Source organism: Pipistrellus kuhlii, unplaced genomic scaffold, assembly GCF_014108245.1.
Source record: "Pipistrellus kuhlii isolate mPipKuh1 unplaced genomic scaffold, mPipKuh1.p scaffold_m20_p_2, whole genome shotgun sequence".
Lineage (NCBI taxonomy): Eukaryota > Metazoa > Chordata > Mammalia > Chiroptera > Vespertilionidae > Pipistrellus > Pipistrellus kuhlii.
The window spans coordinates 27,827,681-27,848,750 of NW_023425515.1; the positions used below are offsets into that span (position 1 = coordinate 27,827,681).

Below are 21,070 nucleotides of genomic sequence, written 5' to 3' on the forward strand. Positions count from 1 at the left end.
TGACTGATCTTAAGGTCTTGTGAAGCAGGGGATATTGTAAACTCCCTGTGCATTGAAGGTGTGCTCCAGCACATAGCCCCTTGGCAAAGAGTGGGGGACATGTAGGTTCATGCATCTAAGGAACTCTCTGACACAGTCATTAAGTGACCGTTAAACAGAACAGAGACTCCAGTGGCCACAAGCAAAGAAAGAAGTCAGGAAGGATGCAATAACTTAGATTTATCCTAATAGGTAGTGGGAGGTGACAATCAAAGAGGATTTTAGACTTAACTGTAATATTTTACTCTTTTAGATGAAAAAATGCATTTATGTATTGTGTGATTAAAAATTAGTTTTATGGTAAGCAAAACCATATCCTTTATAATAAAGAGCTAATATGCTAATTAGACTGAACAGCAGAACAGCCATCCAGATGACCTTCCGGATGAAGCTGGGGCTTCGAGGGCCGAGCCCCTTGCACAAATTTTGTGCACTGGGCCTCTAGTCACAGAAATAAGATTTAATACCCATTTCTGAGCCACAGGATAGATAAATAAGAGATGCTTCTTATTTATTCCCCTAAAGACACAGACCTTCTATTTTCTATACAAACACGTCATCAAAGAAATGTGTTCGATTCAGATAAAATTTTTTGCAAATAGGAGCCATGAGATGTTTATTATTTTTCCACAGTAGTATTCCCCAAAGTGAGGAGGTATACAAGATAACTGGAAGTGGTTAAAGTCAAGATCTTTTAAATTAGGTTGTTTTTGTCATCTGTGCTAGGGAAAATTGGAACTGGCATATCAAACAAAGACAGATAAGATAAAAGTGGATATTTAAGTTTACATCAGAAATAGAACTAGTAAAGAATAGGATGCCACTCAGATATGGCAGATAGGACTGATAAGCAAATAGACTGAAGTTTGAGAGCAATGCACCATGCTATGCTGCCTACTAAGATACAAATCAACCTATGCAATGCAACATGCAACACATTTTAGATTAGCAACTGCAAATACAGTCTGTTTTTTCTTCATGTGAAAAGAGGTTTGTTTTAGAGGAAGAGGAATGGGAATAAAACTCAAGATCCACACAGAACTGGAATTGAACTGCAGTAGCAAGTTTGTATAGCTGATCCCCACCAGCCTCCATAACCTGCTTATACCTTCCTGTCTTACTGTGCAGATTTTCTCGCTAGGTACTTAGCAATATTCACTGGAGTGAGAATTGGCTTTGCTAAAGTTACGGTGCTTTTGCAGGATTTCTGAAGGTGATATAACGTTATTGTTGCAGAACTTGAGATAAGACAAATGTTCGTCTTGCCCTAGGCGTGGAGGGAGAATATGAAAGAATAATGAACCTCAGTGAGCTGCGGGACAACCTCTCCCACCTCCAACTCCACCCACTGGGCTCTTCTCAAGTTGCTGTGTTCCTTCAGGGCCACTTGCCAGGATTTAAATACGTTGCTTTAGGGAAGATTGTATAACAATTTGGGATCAAGCCTCAAGTTAGTCTTGCTCTAAAGTCTGGAAAATTTGGGGCAGCTGGTATTTTCAGTGTCGAGAAAGCCAGTGGTCAGTGAGAGAAAACAATGAAGCTGGTAGAAAAAGAAGCGATAAGGGGGCAAAGATACTATAGAAGGTCCCCAGTTGAGGCCCAGCTTATCTTCTGTCTGTAGGTTCTCTGAGACCCCTCCCTGGTTTCCTTATGCCTCTTTGTGCTTAAACTAGTCACTTGGGTTTCTGACATCAGTGACCAACAGGTTCCCAAGTGGGACCAAAAGTACTCAAGACCTATTTTATGTTGCAAAGGGGACTTAATCAAAGTAGGAGGTACACTGTGCAGAATGCACAATTTCAAAGGTTTTTGTGATGTGAATTTATTCAGATTTGGCCTGCTTCTTTGTTTTGTTTTTTACTTTCCAAGCATATACACTGAGCTTAGGAAAGCTCTAGTTTATTATTATTATTATTATTATTATTATTATTAAAATGGTGCTAAATTACTTATTAATGAGTCCTTGAAGTATATCAAACACTTGACATGCATTATATCATTTATGGCTCCTAACTACCCTTTGAGCTGAGTGTAGCTACCCCTTTGAAGTGGAGGGTGCTTAATTAACTTGGGCCAGGCATATAAGTAAGGAAGTATAAAATCCTGGCATTTAACAGAATTTGAAACCTTGAGCAAGTCATGTGGCCACTCCAGGCCTCAGCTCCCTCCTGTGAAAAATTAGTTGAACTGGACGTTCACAATGATGTAGACTTGTGGAGAGAGAGTTCAGACATCCCAACTACGGTCGTGCCAGGAAGCAAGTAAGAAACACCTGGGGTAAGAAAATGAGCTTCCCAAGGGATGAATTCTCCTTTAAAGTCCGGCCACCCCTCCCTCCCACTCTTCTCTCTATCCATAATACTCCTTAATGTGAGTCAGGTGTTAAAAAAAAAAAAAAAAAGGCAACAACAAAAGTTGTAAATATTCTCTGTGCCTCCTTCACTTGAAAGCCGAAGCCCTCCCAGCAATGCATTCATTAGCCTGACTCTCCAGTGCGTGCTGACAGGGAAAGACAGTGGTCACATGGGGCAAGATCTCAGCTCTGCCACTGTATTAGTCAGCTATTGCTGTGTAACGAGCCACGGCAGAACTCAGTGGCTTAAAACAATCAGGAGGCCTCCCGGAAGCCTTCACAAGAACAGGTTCTAAAATGACTGAGCAGGAGACAGATTACAGGGAGTGAAGAATGAACGGTGACGAGGACTTGGGAGGTCTACAGTGAAGGGAAGGGGAGAGAGTACAGTAGCGTGACAGGGAAGCAAGACCAAAGAAAGGCTGTGGTTGGCAGGGTGATTTTGATTTAGTAACGAACAGGCTCTGGCACTTGCTAGACTCAAGGTAAGGTGCTAATCTCGAGGGAGCAATCGAAGGTACGAGAGAAGTTATAATCAGTGCAGTGTCCACGGGAGATGGAAAGAATGAGAACTGAGGGCACCACTAAAGGACTTGAACTTAGAAGCCAGAAGAGAAGGGTCTTTATTTTGAAATGTAATGCGAGAAGAAAGTGCAGGTGGGGCTGAGGGTGGGAAAGGAACGCTTACATCACCTGTTATGATTGAGAGAATCATGAATTAAATAGAGTTGAGAGTTTAAAGTTGTCCAGAGCCTAGATCTTAAACTCTGTAGTGCTTTCTTCTTTTCAGTATTCCCACTTGTTTATTTTTGAATCATCTGTCCATCCTGAAAACACCTATCAGCAGGCAGTTAGCGTCCTAGGCATGCTTCATGCAGCAACTAAATGTCAAGCAGAAAAAAAACACGAGTCCACGCGCCCTGTGTTTCATTAGCACCGTCCGGTGAAGTCACAAATCCTGACCGAATTGAAATCTAAGCCACACCGCCACCATCATGGGGTCTGTGCTTGCAGCTGTTTTCCTCTTGGATTCTGAAGGGCTGAGTTGTTACTACGAGCTAAGAGGCAGTCAGCTCCTCCTCACCACATTTCCAAATCTACTGTTCGTCTCTTTTCTTCTTCCCCAACGTGTACCCTGTTTTCCGGTGCCTCCTAAAATAACAGCAGATTAGCAACCAGGCTGGTAGAATAGTGAGGTATCGTGAAACAGCAAACATACATCGCTTAATAATCATAAGCAGAGTTGGTTTTAGGGAACAGTAGTCACACACCATTGCAAGCTCACATTTCATTGCTTGGTGTGTGTCACTTCACCAGCTGAAGATCTGGGGACAGGAAATCACAAATAATGTGAATTCTGGAGGTGAGTTCTGGCTTATCTATTTTATTTGTGATAAAGTCAGACTGGTTTTGCTTCCATTTCTGGGAAGAAGCCCTTGGGCCCTAGATGCCAGGTTTTCTAGCTCGAGAATTTTAGGTTTTTGTGTAGAATAGGATGTTGGCAAAGAGTTGGGATCTGGAATTGGACTACAGAGGTTTGAATCCTACTCTGCCATCGCTTGGCTGTTATTTGGGCAAATTCCTTAAGGCAGATAAATGTTTATCTACCCCCATTCTTCTTCAATAAAATGGAAGTACCACAAGGGCACAAGCTTGGTGATTTCACCTCTGTAGCCCTAGAACATTGCCTGGGAAATAACGAGCACTTAGTAAATCTTTACTGAATAAGTAGACTTCTTCTGAATGTGTGAACACTGCTTGCTGCATGAATTGTTTTTTGTTCAGAGAATCACCCGCAGTGGCAGAGAATGACCCCTCAACTTTTTGTTTCCCACAGCACCTAACTCCGGATCTTGGACTGAGGTACGCATCAGCCGGTATACATTGGGCTGCTATTGACTGAGACACAGCGCCCCCTAATTGAAGCATCCTTCTGTTCCTTCCTGGTGGACAGCAGAGGGGTTTGCTGGGGATCGAGAGAAAATGATGACACGGCTGAAGGACATCAACCCTCTCTCTTTGCCTCTGGCTCTTTTCTCCTTGGATTTTCCTCCTGTGGGGTGGTATTAGACATATTTTTCTTTAGGAGCCTCCTTACCTCCCCAAGTCAATAAAACTGTTTCCTAGGTGATGAGACTCTTTCATAGCAACCAGGCACTAACTTCAGATTCTAATCCTGATTCCTCTGTAGGCAGCCTGTGTAACCCTCAGCAAGTCACGTCACCTGTAAAAGCAGGGCCAGCTGCACTCGCATTGTAAGGAGGACTCATTGAGGGAGAGACAAGAGGGGAAGTGTGAAGGAACTTTTATTGATTTTATTTTACAGAGAGGAAGGGAGAGGGATAAAGAGTTAGAAACATCGATCAGCTGCCTCCTGCACACCCCCTGCACACCCTCCTGCAACCAAGGTACATGACCTTGACTGGAATCAAACCTGGGACCTTTCAGTCTGCAGGCCGATGCTCTATTCATTGAGCCAGACTGGTTAGGGCGAGACTCATTTCTTTATGAGATTTAGACTATAAGACCCTTGATGTGCCATTAAAATCAGTCTATCTTTTGTAAGAGTGTGGCACACACGCCTCTCAGAGAAACACAGCTATCACTATTACACAATGTAAAACTCGTGGTTCCTTTAGTATATGGTCCCTCGATCATTCCACAAATATATATATATTGAATATATATATATATATATATATATATATATATATATATATATCACTTGTTTAAAGTTCAGATAAAAGGTTAGGGAGGAAAACCAACTATGTGGGTTTAGATTCTACTGGTGGAGCCAGACATATAAAAAGATCATGATCTCTGTGTGGGAAATGCAATGAGAGGGGAATGATCAGGATATTTGTACTGTAAGAGCCTAGAGAAAGGACCCCTCGCTGGAGCTGGGGAGGTGGTCCATGCAAGAGTGGGGCCCCTTTCTCCAGAAAGCATCAGTGAGTCAGGTGCCTGCTCTGGAATCTCCCAGAGGTGGTGACCATTGGGAGGTTGCACTGGAGGTATTTTATCTCTGGTGTTTGGAGGGGATGGAGCCAAAAGGTGAAGCAGGAATTCATGGACACAGAGATGGTTTCTATCACTATAGGGTGGATGATGCTGTCGTGGCTCTTGGTCTGTTCCAGAAAGGCTAGGAAACACAGGAGACTGACCTCCTTGTCCTTAGCACACATGAAAAGAGACCAAGGAAGAAAACAGTGGCTCTGCTGAGATATGCTGGGCACCCGCTGAGTTCTCACAATACAAAGAGTCTAAGAGCACAAATCGCCTTGTAAGCATTGAGTCTGGATTTGCACCAACTCAACCACTTATCAGGTGCTTGAGGCCAATTATTTAACATCTTTGAGCTCCAGTTTCTTCCACTATGCCTCTCTTGGTTTTACACTCCACTCCTAAGACTGACAATGCCAAGTTAGCAAAGACTCTTGTACGTTGTTCATGAGGATATAAAATATTGCAACAACTTCAGAAAATAGCTTGGCCATTACATGAAAAGATAAGCATACATCTACCATACAACCCAGTCATTCACTCCTAGATATTTACCCAAGAGAAATGAAAATGTATGTCCATACAAGGACTTGTAAATGAATTCTCACAACAGCTTTATTTGAAATAACACCAAACTGCAAATAACCCAAAATCCATAAACAGATGAATGGATAAATAGGTTGAACTATATACATCCAATGAAACACTACACAGCGATAAAAAAGAACCACATATACAACAAAGCAGATGAATCTCAAATATACTGACTGAAATGAGGCAGAACAAAAGGTAAAGACTGTATGACTTTATCTATAGAAAATTCAAATTTTTATAAATCCTATGTATAGAATATTCTGGAAAATTCAAAGAATTCAATAGTGACAAAAAGTAGATCAATGATCACCTAGGGCTGGCTTGGCATGGGAGAAAAGGTGGAAGAAGCGGGTAACAAAGAGCCATGATGAAAGTTTTGGGAATAGTACTTATGTTCACTGTCTTTGTGATGAGGTTTTATGGGCATAAGCCTATGTCAATACTTATCAAACTTGAAATATATGCACTTTATTGTGTACCATTCCTCAATAACTCTGATTAAAAAACAAATTCATGCAGGATGCTCAGGTAAGAGATCTCAGCTACTGATGATGTTTGTGATCTATCTGGAGATTAGTGGTCCTCAATCCTGACTGCATATTAGAATCACTAAGGAGTGTTAAACATATTTACTAGTATACTGGGCGCAGCTGGTATGGCTCAGTGATTGAGCATTGACCCATGAACCAAGAAGTTACTGGTTCAATTTCCGGTCAGGGCACATGCCCTGCTTGAGGGCTCGACCCCCAGTTGGGAGTATCTAGGAGGCAGCCAATTAATGTTTCTATCACTCCATTTCTCTCTCTCTCAAAAAAAAATTATGCATGGCCACTTTCTATAAAGGAAGCTTTTATTTAACTGGTTTGGTATGTGATCTTGGCATCAATGTTCATTACAATCTCCCAGGTTATTCAAATGTGAACCCGGGGTTGAGATTCATGACAGCAGGTTAAGATATTGTATATACTGTTGTCAGTGAGCACATTTGGGGAGGACAAAGATGGACAACACCCTGATCCAGGGGAAGAAGCCCAGAGAACCACTTAAATGGGGAGAGAGCGGGCTTGAGTATAGAACAGGTGAAGCTGTCCAAGAAGCAATGGAGAAGGTAGAGAGAAAGAAGGAAAGTAGAGTGTGGTGCCACATGTGTGCGAGGCTGATCTTGGCTCTGGGGATGGGAAGACAATAAAAATGGAAAGGAATTTTTATTGGTAGAATTCTGATGATAGAACAAATATTGTAATTGGCCCAGGCAGGCAATGCTGTTGTAGTTTGGGGTATCTTTCTAACACTTTAGCCATCTAGGAACTTCTAGATACTTGCTGCTCCCAAAGTGACCCATGGCCTGACAGACTTGGCAGCACCTGGGGGCTTGTTAGAAATGCAGCATCTTTGGCCTGACCCCGGGCCCGCTGGACAAGAGTTTGCATTTTAACAAGGTCCCCGATCCATTCAGATGCACATTAAAGTTCAATAAGCACTGTCTAGATTTTAATAGAAAGACAGCAACATATTCATTAATGGAGATACATTTTCTCCTTTTAATAAGAGGATGTGCTACAGCAGAAGAAACCCTGGACTAAGAATCAGAGCTTGATTCTCTTGTCTCAGATCCTCCACAACCAGCTCTGTGGTCTTTCACATTCTCCTTAGTATTTGTCCAGCCTGAAGTGGCCTTTCATCCATTCATAGAGGGGCACATGACTTGAACCTTCAATTCCTTCAGGTCTGTGACTTGAAGAGAAATAAATCAGAGTAAGGAGGAAAGGTATTATTCTGTGTAGGCTGCTCAGAGAAGATTTTCTGATATTTGAGCAGATGGCTGAAGCAGCTGAGTGTTCCAGTCATGAATATCTGTTAATGAATGTAAATGAATATCTGTTAATGAATAAAAGGGAACTTCAGGCTGGAAAACTAAAGGGAGTGAGAAAATAACATAAAGGTCATTCAAAGGGTGGAGTTATAGTCAAAACATTTAATAGAATACTATGCAAACATTAAGAAAGGTGATATCTATTAGTACTCTATAGCAGGGGAAAATTTCCTTAACAATTTCTTAAGTTCAAAACAAGCAAGGGTATAATTTCTTTTATCTATATAAAAGTGATATAAAAGTGCTTGCCTGCATGGGGGTGGGGGAGTGCAATGTATATAGAGAGAAATGTCTAGAAAATTAGTCTTAAAATGTTCATAGTAGTATTTTTTCACATGGTTCAATTTGCGGTGAATTTTACTTTTTTTTTTCAGACATACACAAAAATAAAGATGATCAAATGGCATTTATTACCTGTCTCACCATAATGTAAATTCTATGAAAGTAGAAACTTTGCTTTGTTCATTACTTTATCCCTATCATCTGGGTACATACTGGGTGTTTAATAAATATTTGTTGAATGAAAGAATAAACAACAACAAAAAGAGAGAGAAAATTCAGGGCCTATACAGGGACCAAATAATAGTTTATGAGCATGCAGGGGAGCAATGAAGATGGTGTAGACATCTGAGCAGAGACTTGAATCACAGCATCAAACTTTGACTTTATTTTTCAGGAAATGAGTAGCACCTGCTTACTGAGATAAAGTGGTGGTGGATGGATACTGTGTGATTTATCAACCATAACCTGAAGAATGTCTTTCTCCATTTCTTGCTGGAAGGAAGGAAGGGAGGGAGGGAGGGAGAGAGGGAGGGAAGGAGGGAGGGAGGGAGGGAGGGAGGGAGGGAGGAAGGAAGGAAGGAAGGAAGGAAGGAAGGAAGGAAGGAAGGAAGGAAGGGAGGGAGTAAGGAAGAAAGGAATGGGAAGGAGGGAGGAAGGACAGAAAGGAGAAAGGAATAAAAGAAAGAAAAAAGTAAAAGAAATAGTCTCCATGAATAAACAAAATACTCAGATGTCTCTTTGGGACTGCTAATTGATGGAGAATTTGGAGCCAGCTAAGGCTCCAGGGCTTGACAGTCACTTGCTGGTTGACAGAGGCCGTGAAAACGTTTTCATTTCCCTGTTCCAATCTGCAAGCCACCATCTGCTGTGCTGATTTCCAGGGAGGCTGCCATGGGGGAAAGGAATATCAATGGTCCAAGAAGCCAGAAACTCACTCATGTCTACACGAGATAGACTCCCAGCCAAGAGGAATCTTCCTTTTGACAGTCTGTCTTCAGGACTTGGTACTTTTTATACCAAGCCTTATGTAGTCAAGGCCTTATGTGGGCAAGCACAGGTCACTGAGTTGAGTCCATTGACCAACCCTTTGACCTCAACGTGTGTGAAAAAAATACTGAGCGCTGTCTCGGAAAGAAGTTCTCTGAGAGGTGCTTAATGATTGCTGAAGATAACTTTCCTGATATTCACTCCATCTCCTTCGCTCCAACTCCACCAGCAGACGAGCGGTTTTCTTTAAATGCAAGTGCTACCCCATTGCCCTTCCACTGCAAACCCGTTACTGGCTCTCTCTTGCCCTCAAGATAGTGTTCAAAGTCCCTGGCTTGGCTTTTGAGGTCCTGCCTGTCTCCCAGGCATATCCACCTTGGGCCACTCTTTCCCTCGCCCACTATGTGCCAGCCCTGTGACCTTCCTTCACCTCAAAGATATCATCCTCCTTCCTAACTCAGACCTTTTCTACACAATTCTTTGGCCTGGGGATTGTACTCCCCTCTTCAGTAACCCGGTCGGCTCCCACACATCCTTCATATGATGGTATAAAAGGGGACACCATCATCAGTCTCATGCCCCAGAGCAGGCTGGGGAAATATATGGGGTTCTCACAGGATCCACGTGGTACTTCTTTACCAGATCACAGTTACTTAGTGAACATTTGTTTTCCCCATTGTTCAGAGCAAGTTGGCTCCAGCGCCGTGCTGGCCTGCGACCTTACTTAAACTTTCTTTTTCAGCACTATTGTCATCCTATGACATCAGTGGATTGTAAATGAGTTGAATGAGAGAAAGCTGAGATTGCTAGGGTGCTAGCTGGAGGGCACGGTGAGATGGTTAGTCAGTTCATACTGCCATACAAAACATTAGAGTGGGTAACAAACCACAGAAAGTTATTTCTCATAGTTCTGGAAACTGGAAGCTTGAGATCGGGGTGCCAGGAGGGTTGATTTCTGGTGAGAGCACTCTCCCGGCCTTGTGGAGGGTTGCCTCCTCTCTGAGTTCCCACATGGTGGGTGGGAGCCCAGGGTGAGAGCAGGAGTGCTATAGAGGTCACTTTATACTCTTAAGGGCGCTAAGCTCTTAATACCATCTCCAAATACCATCACACTGAGGTTAGAAATTCAACGTAGAAATTTGGGGGAACACCAGCCGGATCATAGCAGGAGTTAAGCAAAGACTTTCTATGATGGAAAGTCCTGAGCAGGCTTGTTGCTGATGCCAGCAGAAAAGAAAGGGATGAAGCTTCAGGAGAGTGGGCATAGAAGGTGGAGGAAAGACACAGAGCATGGATGGAGACAGGGCCTTGGTTTAGGAGGCAAACTGCTCCCACTCTGACCCACGTAAAAGAGCAGGGGCCTGTGCAGCACCACGTGGCCTTTTCTGTAAGGAGCAAGGAGCTAAGACAGCTCTCAGCCGATGGTTTTTTACCATTTACATCGGAGCAATATGCAAGGGCATCAGCGGTGGGGCTTGCATGGTTTGAGGACAAGGCAAAGGTCTGTGGCGAATGGAGAGCTGAGTCAGGACACACTGCCCAACGTACGACCAATCGGGAGAGTGTGTTCACCTTGAACATTTGCAGTCCCCGGGTGCCTGGCGCTATCAGATGTTTCTCCATCATCCTTCAGTGCCTGCAGTGGGAAGCAGATAGGGAGGACAGCGGTCTTGACCCAGAGCTGGGGACATGGTGGAAAGCAGGCAGAGAGCTGAGAACATTCACTAGAAAGTGCTGACGGGAGGGACATATATCCGATTAGGGTCCCAGAGATGAGAAGGCACTGGTTGATGGTGAGAAAGTAAAGAAGGGGAACTTCTGTGTGAAGGGAGAGCAGGCCAAGCAGGGTAAGCAGCCTCCCTTGCAAAATCCCCTTTTCACAGGCAGGTGCCCCAGCGCTGATTCCCTAGGCAGCCTCTCCCCTCTCTCCCTTCTCTTCTTACCTGTCAGCGCTTCACATCCTGAAACTCTTTGGAACTGATACAGAGACCGAAAAGATAGAGTGAGCAAGAAGCTGATAAAGTGGGGGTCACACAAGCCATTTCAATCATGGAATTCGGGAGACATTGACATTTATCTGATGTGCAGCTTCTGCTCCTGGCTTCTTAGATTGACTGAAAATATTTGCCCTCTAACAACCGGGTAGTGGGAGACCTTTGGAAAATCCTCTTTTAGGGTCTTCTTTAGGGCCAGCATAAGCACTTTCCCTTTTTACTGGAAAGGTTGGGATTCATAGTTATGATAACTATTATTCTCCAGCAAGAATTGCCAAGGTTAGAAAATGCCCCAAGACAGTCTTACACTCACGCAGACATCACTAATAGATCACCACACTTTTGATTGCAGATGCCAGGGAGAATTCATTGTCCAAACTGGGACACTTTGAGGAGCAGAAGGGAATAGTAAAAATAATTAAATGTAAAATTACTGAATTTTTTTATTTATTGACTATTGGATTTATCTTATTGATGGTACTATAAAATAGTTCTATTCTCAAACTATTTTCAAAGTGAGTTCGTGTAGATTAAATCAACATAAAGAGAATATATACTGATTTTCTGAATGTTTTAAAAAATAAATAGGAAAATTATTCTTGGTATATATTTATATAATTTAATTGTTTTTTTAGGCCATATCTATCTTTAATAGTATACTGCTGATATTTTTATTAAAAAATACATTTTTGAAGTATAACCTAGTCTTCATTTTAAGTAGAATGATCCACAGTCTCCTTATGTGTTCATTTGTGGTTAATAAATTTGCAATTTTTGACATTTTTTTATTGTTCCTTCTAGTGAAGTCAGAGCAAATTCTGAGAAAAGGGAGGGTTTTATTCTGTTACCATTTTTCTTATTGAAATGTTTAACTCCGGCCCAAATATTCTTACAGATTCCGTTGCTTTGTTCATATTCTTTGAGAAACATTTTTATGACAAAAATTGTGAAACAAGTTGACCCTCTGATTCTTTTGAATGCTTTACCTTATCTAGATCTTGGAAAATAGTAGACCTTCTTAATTTTATTCCATCAAAAGACTCAACCCAAACTTTGAGATATCCTAAATATAAATTATAGAACTTCAAAATTAAGTCTACACATGTTTTATCTCTCCTTATGTACTTTGTTCAGTTTCTCCCTCTGGTATTCTAGGGATATGTTGTATTTTCCATCACAAGCTTTGTTTTCAGGGGGTTTGCACAACACTTAAAGAGCTGTTTGGTTCTTAGGGACTTTCATATTCCATTGGCTGACTACTCTGATGAAAGATGGCAACTGATTTTAAGCAAAAGGCAATCAAATATGGATGGTTTGCTTGTAATCCCATTTGACATTTTAGAACACTAGAGTGATTTACACAGTAATTCTTCAAAAGTGCAAGCATTTCTGAAATCCAGTTGATGATGGGAAGCAAAGAGAGAAAGTGAATATTACCTTTTTGAGACATTTTATTTATGTCTCTGTTATTCAGTGTGTGGGTGTGTGGGTGTTGTGTGTGTGTGTGTGTGTGTGTGTGTGTGTGTGTGTGTGATGTAAAATTTGGCAATATATCTTCTGCTTTAATTGACAGACTATCACAACTTCTTTGGATGAATTGTCCAAAATCAATATATACGAAAATCAAATCTAAATTCTATTCCATAGGATTCATAATTTAGCAAGAACATTGTTTTTATCATGACTCTTGGCTTCACCAAAATTATGCTTGTATTAACACTCCAAAATGAATACCTTTAACTTAATGGGGAACATTTTAACAAAAAGGACAATTACTCATTATCAATAATGTAAGATGTTTCACTTCAACAAAATGAATTATAAAAGCTTTATTTTAATTCTATCCATTGAATGAAAACACCGGAGCCCATTAGTGAGATTAACCTCAACATTTCTTAAAAGTATCTAATAGCACTGATATAAAATTGGCCTCATTCTTCTGTATGCCAAGATTTCCTTCTGACGGTGAAGCTGACACAGAAACAGCTTTCATGAATTTTCTGTGCATGTGCAAGAAACCACAGAATCCAAAATGAGTAAGATTAATGTAGGAGAACAATTATTTTATTTAATTGAAAATCGTGCTTCACAAGCTGAAATGTAACCGTACCTTCTGCAGTGTTATGCACTGTCAGCGTGGGCACAGTCTTCTTAAAATAATTACCAGCCTGAGTAGATTTAGAGAGGAATTAAAGCTCCTGACCATTGTAACAAGTGTTCACATTATGCTCTCGGGAGGGAAGCTCAGCCTCTCTTTCCTGCACTTATTGCAAGTGTTCTTAATCGATAATTTCCCCATTTCCCATGACTGGCTCCTGGCAGCCTGGTGGCTTCATGTAACTTGAAGACTGGTGAGAGCCATGGCACAACTGGGGGGGCTGAAGGAGGGCACTTCATTGTTTTCCCCACCAAATATTTTTCCCACCTGAGACGGGAAGGAACTGGCTTTTACTAACAGCACATGTCAGAGCCCACTATATATATTTTTTTCTAATCCAAATGCACTTTATTCAAACCAGGATCAAACTGGTCAGTGGGGATGCCCTGAAGCCACATGTGCGGAAGTAGGCTGACAAGACCTCCTGGTCCTAATGCAGTTGGACAGGGGGTGGGGGGTGGGGGATAGGTGTGGTTGCCAGCCGAGCCAGGCGGGTGCAGCCCCCATGGTGCACTTGTAGACACTGCCAGGCAGATCAATCTACAAAAGCAAGGAATAAACAAAAACGAAACACACTCAGTAGATTGCTTTTTTTAAGCTCCAGAGTTTCTGGACCAACAAGTCCCAACCCTCAAAGCCAGGAGTATGGGGACCAAAAATGCCCCTCACATCCACCAGTGCTGACAAAAACCCTGTTTTAAATCCTATCTAGTAAAAGAGTAATATGCAAATTAACCATCACTCCAATACACAAGATGGCTGCCCCCATGTGGACACAAGATGGCCCCCACAAGATGGCCAGCAAGGGATGGCAATTAGGAGGGACCAGGTCTGAAAGGGAGGGCAGCTGTAGGTGATCAGGCCAAAAGGAGAGGGCAGTTGGGAGGGACCAGGCCTGCAAAGGAAGGCAGTTGGGGCAATCAAGCCTTCAGGGGAGGGAAGTTAGAGTTGACCAGGCCAACAAAGGAGGGAAGTTGGGGACAACCGGGCCTACAGGGAAGGGCAGTTGGGGGGGGGGGGGGCGCGCACTAGGCTGGCAGTGGAGCAGTTAGGCATCAATAAGGCTGTCAGGGGAGTGATTAGGGGGTGATCAGGCTGGCAGGCAGAAGTGCTTAGGGGCAATCAGGAAGGCCAGCAAGCAAGCAGTTGGGAACCAGCAGTCCTGGATTGTGAGAGGGATCTCTGATTGCCTTTTAGACCCGATTGGATGTCCGATCAGCCCTAAACAGGCAGTTGGACATCCCTTGAGGGGTCCCAGATTGGAGAGGGTGCAGGATGGGCTGAGGGACATACACCCCCATGCACAAATTTTGTGCACCGGGCCTCTAGTTAAAAAATAAGCCAGTAAACATTGTAGAAAATTTCTCTTAAAAATCTCACAATTTGTAAATGTACATTTTTTTCTTTAACATAAAAGTTTACAATATACGGTAAAATAAAAGGCTCAGGAAAATAATTTCAAAAAAATAAAAGGAAGAAAAAGAAACCTGAAGTTTTGAATTAAAGCTGCAGACCTTTTAAAACCCTGTTGTTGAACCAGTGACTTTTTTTTTTTTTATTGTGCTGATGGGTTAGAGATAGAAATATATTTTAAAACTTTAGACACCCACAGCCGCCTCCAAAAGCCTCACATCTGCCCCTCCCCTCAAGGTTGAATCGTGATTTTCCTGCCAAGTTTGTGACTGTCCCAAGTTCACAAGTTGCTGGCCAGCAGACCACACACACTGGATGGTCAAAATATAGACCCAAAGCCATGTGCCCCTCCGGGAATGCAGCCAGAGAGGACAGGGCCAAAAGAAGGCTGTCGGAAAAGACCCAGGGACGACAACAATGAATCAAATAAGATATTTGTTAGTGGAATTCCTCACAATCGTAGTGAGACAGAGCGCAGGGAATACTTCAGAAAATTCGGCACAGAAGTGGTCATGATCTACGATGCAGAAAAGAAGAGGCCTCGAGATTTTGGATTTATTACTTTCAAGGAAGAACAATCAGTGGACTAGGCTGTCAATATGCCTTTTCATGACATAATGGGCAAAATGAGGGAGGTTAAACGGGCTGAGGCTCGCTACAGTGAAAGTCAAGTACCTAGCCAGCCAGGGATCAGCCAGTGGGGCAGCCGTGACATGCCCAGTGCCCGCCAATGGCTGGCAGGCCGACCTCTACCTATGTGGCACCAAGGCTAGGGCCCACGGGAATGGGGTGTCAGCAGGACAGGCAAATTGGTGGCTGCGGACAGCCCCCTGCGGGGAGAGGAGTTCCCCCACCACCACCGCCATTCACCTCTTACACTGTGTCCACCCCTTCTGGAGGGTTCCCTCCTCCACAGGGCTTCCTACAGGGCTAAGGCGCCCAGCCCCCTCCTCCACCCTAATTCAAATTTGCCTCTGAGCCTCCATCTCCACCACCAGATCAGTTTGCAGCCACCAGGGGTCCCCCTCCACCTGCCACTCCTGGGGCAGCACCTCTGACCTTTCCGCAGCCTCCCTCTCAGGCTGCCCTGGATATGAGCAAGCCCTAAGGGCACAGCCAGACTTCCCCTACAGTCAGTATGGCCTAGGCACCCATTCTCAAGACCCGGCGGCTCCGGGCCCATACTTTGTGGACTCTCTAATGGTCAGGCTGAGCAGTGATATGGCCTAGGACCTAGGTGGTTGGCAAACTCATTAGTCAACAGAGCCAAATATCAACAGTACAACGATTGAAATTTCTTTTGAGAGCCAATTTTTTTAAACGTAAACTTCTTCTAATGCCACTTCTTCAAAATAGACTCGCCCAGGCCGTGGTATTTTGTGGAAGAGCCACACTCAAAGGGCCAAAGAGCCGCATGTGCCTTGTGAGCCACAGTTTGCTGACCACAAGCTGGGTTATGGACAGGACTTGACCAGCTTTGGAAGGGGTTTTTCAGACCCCAGCCAGCAGCCCCCTTCCTATGGGGGCCCCTCAGTGCCAGGCTCCAGAGGGGACACCCCTGCTGGTGGCAGTGGGTTCAGAGGAGGTCAGAACCACAACGTTCCACCCCTACCACCACTAGCTAGCTGGTGCCACGCAGGCGGCTAGATGGCAGAGCCCACTTTTTTGTTGTCTGTGTGTATGTTCTTTCCCCAGCAAGTGCTTTGCATACTTTGTTGGGAATAGAGACGGGTTATAGCTGGTCATCTTTCAGTTTTGCCACGTGTTAAAAAGAGAACTCTGCTCGCTGAACATGCCTCGGACGTGCTACTAGACAAGACCCTGGCAGAAAAGCTGTAAGTGCCAAGTGCAGGTCTGACAGCTGCACCCCAGTTTCCTTTAACACAACCGTTAAATGTCACATTCCTACAAGATAAAATACCCAGGACAAGTGCAAAAGCAGCAGGCGGAACCAGTGCTGTGGCAGGCAAAGGGGACATGTTATCACCCCCATGACCTTTCTCAGCCACATCTTACCGGAAGCTGGCGCCACATGACGGTAGTTGAGCCACAGAATGAAACTCCCTGGCTTCCTGGGACTCTAGACTGTCTCTGAGTGTCATCTTCTTGGTCCTATTCTGTTCACAGGGAGCCAACAAGTCTCTATATTCTCAGTGTTTTTACATCAGGATTAGAAATGTTCTTTTTTATTATTATTATTCTCATCTGAAGATATGTTCATTGATTTTAGAGAGAGAGGATAGGGGGCGAAAAGAAAGAGAGAGCAAAACATTGAATGGTTGTTTCTTATACATGCTGAGAATCCAACCCACAACCGAGGTATGTGCCCTGACCTGGAACCAAACCTGAAATCCTTTGTGGTATGGGACGATGCCCCTACCAACTGAGCCACCAGCCAGCATTGGAAGTGTTTCTAATTAGATTGTGGGGGTTCAATGCTCTCCATTCCTGGCACTCTCTGCACTTCTGCTCCACTAACTGAGTCATATGCTCCCAAATCTATCTCTGCCTAATTGCACTTGTTATTGTAACTACTTAAAAGTTGCACAAGTTGATGAAATGTGATTGCAAAAAGAGAATCACTATTTCTTAGAAAACTACAGTGAATTCTTTGGAAAGACTGAAAAGCTCATTAACTTAGATAAGGGTAAAACCAGTGTCAAAATTGGAGAAAGAAATTTGTCCAAAGCCACACAGTTCCAGCTGCAGACCTAGAATGCAAGCCCAAGAACCTCATCAGTGCAGGAATAAACCCAAACTAACACCTAGTTTCAATCATTAAGTCTGCCAGTGTAAAACAAACTGTCAACCAGTTGTTTATCTTTTATGGTGAGTTGCCTGAAGAGCAATTAGTAGTGTGGTGGGAATGTTTGCAGTGAGAATGCTTACAGCAAAGATGTTTATGAAAAGACTAGAGGCCCGGTGCATGAAATTTGTGCATGGGGCGGGGGCAGGGCGGGGGGGAGGTATTGCCTCAGCCCAGCCTGCACCCTCTCCAATCTGGGACGCCTCAGGAGATGTCCAACTGCTGGTTTAGGCGACATCCCTGGCAGTTGGACGTTCCTCTCACAATCCTGTACTGCTGGCTTCTAAGTGCTCACCTGCCTTCCTGCCTGGTCTCCCCTAACTCCCCTCTCCTGCCAGCCCGATCACCCCACAACTGCCCCTGCTTATTAGCCTGGTCACCCCCAACTGCCCCCTCCTGCCAGCCTGGTCACACCAAACTGCCCCTTCCACCAGCCTGGTTGCCTCTTACTTACCCCCCCCCCCCCCATAGCCTGATCACCCTCAACTTCCCCCCTCTGCCAGCCTGGTCATCCCTAACTGCTCCTCTTGCTGGCCTGGTTGCCCCCCAACACCCCCCCCCTCCCACCAGCTTGATAGCCCCATGCAGCCTGTCGTTCACTAACCCCCCTGCCAGCCTGGTCACCACACACAGCCTACTTGTTCAGTCGTTTGGTCATCCCTCACTAACTCTGCTTCTGGCCTGGTTGTAGGCAGCCATCTTGTGATGGTGTGACCATCAATTTGCATATTACATCTTTATTATATAGGATGGCCTGGCTGGTGTGGCTCAGTGGTTGAACCAGAAGGTCACAATTTGATTCTCAGTTGGGTTACATGCCCTGATTTGGGGCTCGATCCCTGGTGTGGGGTGTGCAGGAGGCAATCAATCCATGAATCTCTTTCATCATTGAAGTCAATTGTGCTCAAGGTGAAAATACTTAGAACTAAAATGAGGAACTGATGTTGAGTTATGAGCCAGGAAACAAAGAGCAACAAGCATTTTTACACTGACCTCAGAATGAGAGACCTACCAAGTCCCAGGCAGACCTACTGGCCTTTCCTCTTTTGACCTTAGACCAGACCCACCGTCTGCCACAGGGTGGACCTGAAAGAATGTGATGGGCACTGGATTGAAGGGAAGACGTCAGAAGACATTGGAAAGGGCTCAGCAGATCATTAAAAGTGAACCTCATGATTTGCTCCTTTGTATCACCTCAGGATTTACTAATTATTATCAAGTTCACAATGGTAATATCTCATGTTACCAGCATACATCTATGATTTTGTGGTGTATAAGTTATGTTGAATTTTCACACTGTGAGGATCCTTTAGTCTGAGATTATGTCTTTTCTACTTTTTTTTTTTTTAATTTAATGTTCTTTTTAAGTTGAGATGGTTGGTAGGGTGTTTTGAAGGCTTTTAATTGGCTAATAAAAGTTGGCCACCTTTGGTGATCCTCCAATTTTAGCTTTCATTTGATTGGCCCTACAGTCCACATGTCTGGTAACACATAATCCAGGTTTTAAACTTTCTTTTGTCCCACTGACATGCAGTGAGTGGCTGCAAAGTGCAAGGTGAAAGGAACCCTTTCTTTGACTCAGAGAGCGTGTGGTCTTTGGATCACACCTTAATGTAACACCATGGAGACTGTAACACCATAGACTCGGAGGGTAAAGGAACAGTAAGAGACAGAGAGGTGGAGAGAGCATGGGGTTCACAGTCCACCACAGGGTCGCTGGCTCTTCTTGGTGCTTACAGTAATGGCCTAATTCATCATTAAATGTTGTAGCCCATGGGAAAATAAAATTCACTATAGCAAACACCCCATTATTCAAAATCCATATGTCAGAAAGTAAAAAGGAAAAATAGAAATGAGTTCAGAACAGCAGTAGACCAGCCGGAGTGGCTCAGTGGTTGAGCATCAACCTATGAACCAGGAGGTCACGGTTCAATTCCTGGTCAGGGCACATGCCCAGATTATGGGCTCGATCCCCCATGGGAGGCTTGCAGGAGGCAGCCAATCAATGATTCTCTCTTATCACTAATGTTTCTATCCTTCTCTCCCTCTTCCTTCCTCTCTGAAAAAAAAAAAAAAAAAAAATATATATATATATATATATATATATATATATATATATATAGAGAGAGAGAGAGAGAGAGAGAGAGAGAGAGAGAGAGAGAGAGAGGCAGTAGAAGTAAAATATCCCAGATACCAAGATTTATGGCTACATATGGAAGAAAGTAGATATAAACTTTAAGCAGACATCTATTAAGCAATTGTTTGGTTAAGGACACACATAGGAAAGAAAACTGATGCCTGATTTCATAAGACAGGTACATGAGAGTTATAGTAAATGCGTTAATAGTCATCAAGACCTAAAAAAAGAATCACAAATCAAAATATTATTATTGTCATTTATGATACATTGTAATAGCACAAACTGACCAAGCAGTACATTATATACAGACATACTGGGTGTACTGGTTAATAGTGAGGATTTTTTTCAATAGACAGTTACACATATGTTGATATATATGTAATTTTATATGTATGCTACTTTGTTCTATTGTCAACAAGCTTCAAAAATTCATATGTCAAATTTGCTGAAGGTGTTAACATCATAGATATTTTTACACTAAAAAATGTTGACTTTTGTGCCAAAAAGAGAACATTGGTGAGAAGTTTTAATTCATTATTTTATTTTGAAGAAAAGTGCTGCTGAATACTTCGGGAAGCTTATAGTGAACATGCTCCATCTCAAGATACTTGTGAATGCTGGTTTAAACCCTTTAAAAGTGATGATTTTGATGTGAAAGACAAAGAACATCCAGGTCAACCAAAAAAGTGTAAAGACCGACAATTACAAGCATTATTGGATGAACATGTGTGTCAAACTCAAAAACAACTTGCAGAAAGATTGAACATTGCTCAGCAAACAATTTCTGATCATTTACAAGCAATGGAAAAGATTTTAAAGGAAGGAAATTGGGTGCCACATTAACTGAACAGAAGACAAATGGAAAGCTGAAAAGTCATCAGTAAAATGTTGCTTTCACGGCACAAAAGAAAGTCTTTTTTTGCATCAACTTGTGACTGGCAATGAAAAGTGGATTTATTTTGAGAATCCCATAGACACAAAATCATGGGTTGATCCGGGTCAACCATCAACATTGATTGCAAGACCAAATCTCTCAGAAAGAAGTCAATGCTCTGTGTTTGGTGGGATCAGGAAGGTGGGGTGTATTATGAGCTTCTAAAACAGGTGAAATGGTTAAATATTGATAGCTACAGACAAAAAAATAATCTATTTGAATCACGCTTTGATCATGAAATGACCAAAATGGGCCAGAAGACACTGCAAAGTAATTTTGCTTCATGATGATACACCATTACACACGTCAAAACCAGTTAAAGACACATTAAAAGATCTTGCCTGAGAAGTATTATCCCATCTTCTGTATTCACTAGACCTTGCTCCTTCAGATTACCACTTGTTCAGATCAATGGCACTCGCATTTTCTGAGAAGCACTTCAAAACGTACAAAGAAGTGAAAAATTGGGTCCCTGAAATGGTTTGCCTCAAAAC

The 21,070-nt window shown here is 43.0% G+C and overlaps 1 long non-coding RNA gene and 1 pseudogene across 1 annotated transcript; both read left to right on the plus strand.

Annotated features, from left to right (window-relative positions):
- Positions 1-528: 528 nt before the first annotated feature.
- On the plus strand, positions 529-4,521 carry LOC118723467. Its single transcript, XR_004989269.1, has 2 exons — positions 529-3,755; positions 4,230-4,521. It is a non-coding gene; the product is annotated as an uncharacterized LOC118723467 (long non-coding RNA).
- A 10,444-nt stretch (positions 4,522-14,965) lies between these two features.
- Positions 14,966-15,926, plus strand: LOC118722355 (annotated as a pseudogene).
- Positions 15,927-21,070: the final 5,144 nt, after the last annotated feature.